Source organism: Coffea eugenioides, chromosome 6, assembly GCF_003713205.1.
Source record: "Coffea eugenioides isolate CCC68of chromosome 6, Ceug_1.0, whole genome shotgun sequence".
In the NCBI taxonomy this organism is placed as follows: domain Eukaryota; kingdom Viridiplantae; phylum Streptophyta; class Magnoliopsida; order Gentianales; family Rubiaceae; genus Coffea; species Coffea eugenioides.
Genome location: NC_040040.1, coordinates 45,160,410 through 45,166,006, shown reverse-complemented (window position 1 = coordinate 45,166,006; position 5,597 = coordinate 45,160,410).

Genomic DNA, 5,597 nt, shown 5'->3' with positions numbered 1-5,597 from the left:
CACCGTTTCCTTCCAAATAGACTGATGACTAAAACCACATTAATTTCAGAGATAACAGCATTTTTAAGATAGCCAATCGTCGACTCTTAAATACCTTACGCGTTACAAACCAGACAACAAAACATACAATCCAAATACATTAGTACAAGCCAGATAACAATTCCAGGGTTCACACTTTTCTAGCTTCAAGCGGCAATCCAAAATAAAAGATACAATGTTTAACTCAAACTACATGCATAAAAGTGAAATTAGATTTCAAGTCTTGCTCAAGTGCCAGAATCTGTCAAAGAAAACAAAATAACGTGGGGTGGGCTAAAGTTCAGTGGTGCCCCAAAACATGTAATCACATAAAACAAATAGCAAGTATTAACTTCAATCCAAATAAACAATTAGGAAAACGTTTAACAGCACAAGATAGGATACAGGGGCTCTCATGAGCCATTTCTCCACGAACTTGATCAAAATTTTCCGTAGTCGACCCTCCGTCAACTTTCACTACCTAAGGTCCATGTAGATCTTTTTATTTTTCTTAACTCCGGCCACCAATCATACCCTTTTACCGGGCCCGCACGACAAACACGAGAGTGATAATACTCGAGTATACCTTAGGGACTGGTCGAGAAATTCATCCAACGACGTTACGTCCAACAAGAGATTAGGGACTAGTAGAGGAATTCATCCAATGACGTTACGTCCAACAAGAGATTAGGGACTAGTCGAGGAATTCATCCAAGATTACCAGGTCAGGGTAAGAGTCCTTTCCACCGTTAAGGTGTAGTACACTCCCCTGCCTAGTGATTAACAAGTGCAAACAAGTATTCATGAAAACATTTCAAGCAAGTCACCATTCGAACGGCTAGTGTGATAAAGTACACACTGCTCACTTCGATGGATCATAAACTATTTTTCCAAATATCACATATCAAGTCAAGAAAGTGCTTTAATCAAGTAAGCATAGAACAAGCAGGGACATTCACCAAGAGTGAAGTCACAGATCAAGTTGGGAATCGAAATCCGCGTCCTTGCTAAATCCTAGAAAACCAAGTTTTAAGAACTATAAGTCTTCTATTCAAGTTCTAGGTTTATAAATATAAAAGATTCTCTAGTATATAAATAGTTTATTTTCTCGAAATAATTCGACAATTCACTTAAGATTAAAACTAGTAAAAGTAGAAAAATATTCCACGTAGGTTCTTTAGAAATATATTTTTTTTTTCTTTCTAAAAGTGCAACTAGGTCTACGTTGCTTGAGGTGAGTTTTCTTGCCAAACAAGCTTTTTAAAACCACTGGTCGGGACAATTTTTAAGGAAATCTAAAGTTTAGAACTAGTGTAATCATTATCTAAAAATAATACGTCTAGTTTAAGCTAAAGAGAGAAATAATTATCCTGCAATGTTTTACAATTCCCGACTCTTGAATTTCTAATACTATCATATTATACCAGATTTTGTAGCTCAATACTGAGCCGAATATATTCACGTAGTTTGATTTAAAAAAAACTCATTTCTCTAAAGACATCAAAATGAGCAGATCTCTTTAATGTAGAAATAGAGAGCATAAATCGAGAGCAATAGCTTCAGAAAGTACACTTGAATGCAACATTATGTTTTAGCCGATGCTAAGTTAATCATTGTTATTGCTCTAAAAATTAGATAGAGAAATGCGAGGTTAGAGACCATGAGCTTGGATAAAAAAATAAAAGAAAAAGAAAAAGAAAAGAAATGCATGAGCTTGGTCAAAAAATAAAAGGTGATCGACCTCGCATTTGATGAATGTGAGGTTTCCTGACCTCGCATTTGGCAAAAGCGAGGTATGAAACATTTCTTTTTTTTTAAATCTGAAATTTGGTGCAACATCGCATTTATCGAATGCGAATTTGCTCGGTTCGTATTTCACAAATGCGAAGACTTCTTTGCAGAATACTACACTCAAAATGCCCCTTTTGTAGAAATTTTTTAAAATTCACCATCAACTTGGAAATTTCTCTAGGAGTGTAGGTTGATGAGGAGAAAGAAACTGGCAAGGAGGCGATGAAGAATTTCTATAGCAAGTCAAACTCTTTTTCAACCTTCTTTTCATTTCTTTTTTGGGAAAATTGTTTAAAATATCTTACATCTTGTCAAATGAATTTTTTTCATCTTTCACTTTTAAAATATTAACTTTACATCCCTTATAAATTCAAGTTGAGAAATTTGGTCCCAACCTAATTTTCCAACCACTTTTTAGTATAAAATTAGCACATGACCCATATGCAGTCATTTGTTATATGCAAAATGTTAGATCCTATAAATCAATATGGATTGGGTAAGATTTCCCTTTTTTAGTGACAAAAATAAATAAAAATTAAATAAGATTCCACTTTTTCAGGAGAAAAAATGAATATGTTTTGGGCCATGTTTTACTTTTTATGTGCAAAAAATGAATATGAATGGAGTTATTTGTTTAACTACAAATGGGATCAAACCTTTTCGTCTCTAAAAAAATCACCATATGTAGATCATGTGATAGATTCAAGGTAAAAAAAATATTCGATAACCTAAATTGGGACCAAATTTACTTACTTGATTTTGTAAGCGACATAAAAATGAATGATCTAAAAATTCATTTGGTCCGAAATTTACTAGATATGGTCACGACTAGAAGTGCGATCTGGCCTCGGCCAGAACTGACGTTGTGACCAAATCTGGTCTCAACTGCTAAGGAAGGGGGGGTTCTAGGGTAGCAGGGGAAGGGAGGGGAGAGGAGAGAATGAGGGAGGAAGAAGAGGGTGGAGGAAGAAGAAGGAAGGAGGGAAAGGGAGAAGAGAGGAGGATAAAGGGGCTGGTAAAGGTGGGGGTGATTTTTTTTTTTTTTATAAAAAATATCTCAACAATATTTAAACTTCTAAAAACATTTCAATAAATAATAGTAAAAACAATTTTATATATACTATTATAGAAAAATTTATGAAATCAGGTTGAAAAGTACCTAATTCATACGGAGTCATAGATATGTTATTTGATAGAGTTAAAATCAAAAGATGAAGTTGGGATTAATAGTTTCCGCTTATAGAGGATTAAGACACAGTAGTGGCGGCCGTGGCGATGTGGTTTAGAGGTAATAGTAGTGGTGGCGGTGGCTAGGTTAAGATGTATTATGGTGGTGCTGGTGGCTAGATTTAGGAGTTAAATTCTTGATCTCATACTTATCTGGAATTAGGAGACAGCGGCAGTAGAGGTAGTATGTTTAAAAAGTGAAGGTAATGTAAAGGTGGCTCCAATGGTTCTATATTAGAGAAACTTATCCGAGCAGACATCCTATCCTAAAAGTGCATCTCATTGTGATTGCTGCCAAAATCACCAGTAAAAGGTAAATTTGGACATCTTATGTTATCAATTGTGTGAGATTAATGAGAAGAAGACTTTGCCATCAACACATCTACGATTCATGACAAAATGGATGTCATCCAACAGTTAAGATAGACTTGAAGTGAACTTGTTAAAAAAAAAAACAAATAACGACCTGAACTTGAAGTTTCTTGGATACGTAGATGAACACTGTCCAAGCAATTGGTCCAATGATAGCTTGTGAAGTCTGTGAGATTTGTTTTCAATTTCCTTTCTTTCTTTATAATTTTGGGCCAATATGGTGTTTTTAAGAACTTTATTTTTGTTATTTTAAACATTGATAAGAATGAGGCTTTTCTACAATCATTTATTTCTCTCTAGAACTCTTTTCTCCTCCTTCTCTATAAAGGTTTTCCAGTCAATATCTCCTTCATCCTTCCCATGGAAGAGAAACCAAATCTAGTTTTTTCCCATAGGAGGGAGTTTTCACTCTAATTTTTAGTTTCTCTTGAATTCTTGCCTAGGATTTCATAGTGAGAGATTCTTTTCTTATAGAATCTCTTAGTGAGAATTTTTTTCTCTTCTAGATCGTTCAAGTGAGAGTTTTATTATCACCTCAGTTTTTTTTATTATGACAGTTTTTTTTATCTTTTGTCCTTTTTTGTGAAATTTGAGATTTTGTAGGTCTAAAATTTAGTTTCTTAGATTTACAATTTAACTACTATTATTAGATCTAAATTTTTCTTTAGAATTGAACCATTTTTAATCAGATCTGACTGTTGAAAGACATGCACAAAGATATTGAGCTACAATGTTTCATTCAGATCGAAAATATGTAGAAGCATCAATGTTAACTTTTCTTGTATTAATTTTTTTCAATATGTTATATCTATTAATTTCAGACCTATATGTATTTGTGTCATCTTTGGTATCATGTTTGTTTGATATATTTTTTGCCATTAGTATGGATTTATTAAATGAATGATCTTTTCCATATAAAAGAAAACTTTATTTTGTTCTTAGGTGTGGTGGTTTGGATTTGGGAAACATATGATTTAAGAAGAAAACAACAAACAGCAACAAGATTCAGAGGATTTTCTAAAAAAGCTGCCTTTTTGGGTATTTTTTGAAAGTTTGGTAAATGATTGAAGGTAAACTAGTCACGTCAGTCTTTTCTTAACTTGATGTTAAATAGTGCCAAAATTCAAAAGTTGAAGGTGCTAATTGCTAAAATTCAAAGTTGAGGGTGCAAATCCGATTTGAATACAGTTGAAGAGTGTAAAGTGCATTTAACTCTTTTTTTTCTGAATACACTCAGCTTTTTTGTATGCCTCTTTAGTTTACAAAAACAGTGCCACTAAAAGTTTCTAAAATCCATGACTAAACATTTTTGTTCTAATCCAAAATTTCTTTCTTTCTTTCGCATATTCAAAGTTGTCGCCTTCAAAAATTCCTTCAATCTTTCCTTTATTATGAAACAATTAAAGATATGGATGTCCATTTATATTCTTGAGAAGATTGATTCATGAATCCTTTACAGGATTCATTGGTACATTGGATGAATCTTTTCATCGTTTGTTAATTCATTAATGGAGCTATTCTATTCATGCATAAGTGTATAATAGGATTCATGTATTTTTTTTTTGTATTACCTATATATAGAGTTATCCTAACCTCTCTTATAACAACTCTTGATCAGTTGAAATAATAAGAAAATAGTTCATTCTCTCTCTACTTCTTACTCTACTATTTCAATCCCTATTTTAGTAATTTATTTTATTAGTTTCACAATACGTTATCAGCACGAGACTCTATTCCTGAACCAAGTTGAAATATGAGATTCAACCACTAGAGTAATCAAGTGTGAGTCCAAACTTTGGGTTAACTGTTGGCACATGTTGATATTCTTGGTTAAATTTTTGAGGTAATAGTTTTCTTCTTTAGTCTATTCTATCTTTACGGCTGATCTTACAAAACAAGGGCTCGTACCTCTTGATATAATTGAAAAAACAATATTTATCATGGACATTGGATGTTGAAATTCATCTTGAGGCAATAAGTCTTGAAAATACTATTATTGAAAATAGTGAAACCTCAAACCAAGACCATGCCAAGGCTATTATATTCCTTCATCATCATTTAGATGAAGGATTAAAAATACAATATCTCACTTTCAAAGATCCAGTTGTCCTTTGAAAAAGATTTGAAAGAAAGATTCGACCACCTAAAATTGATCCCAAAAGTCCGGTATGATTGGTTTCTCTTACGAC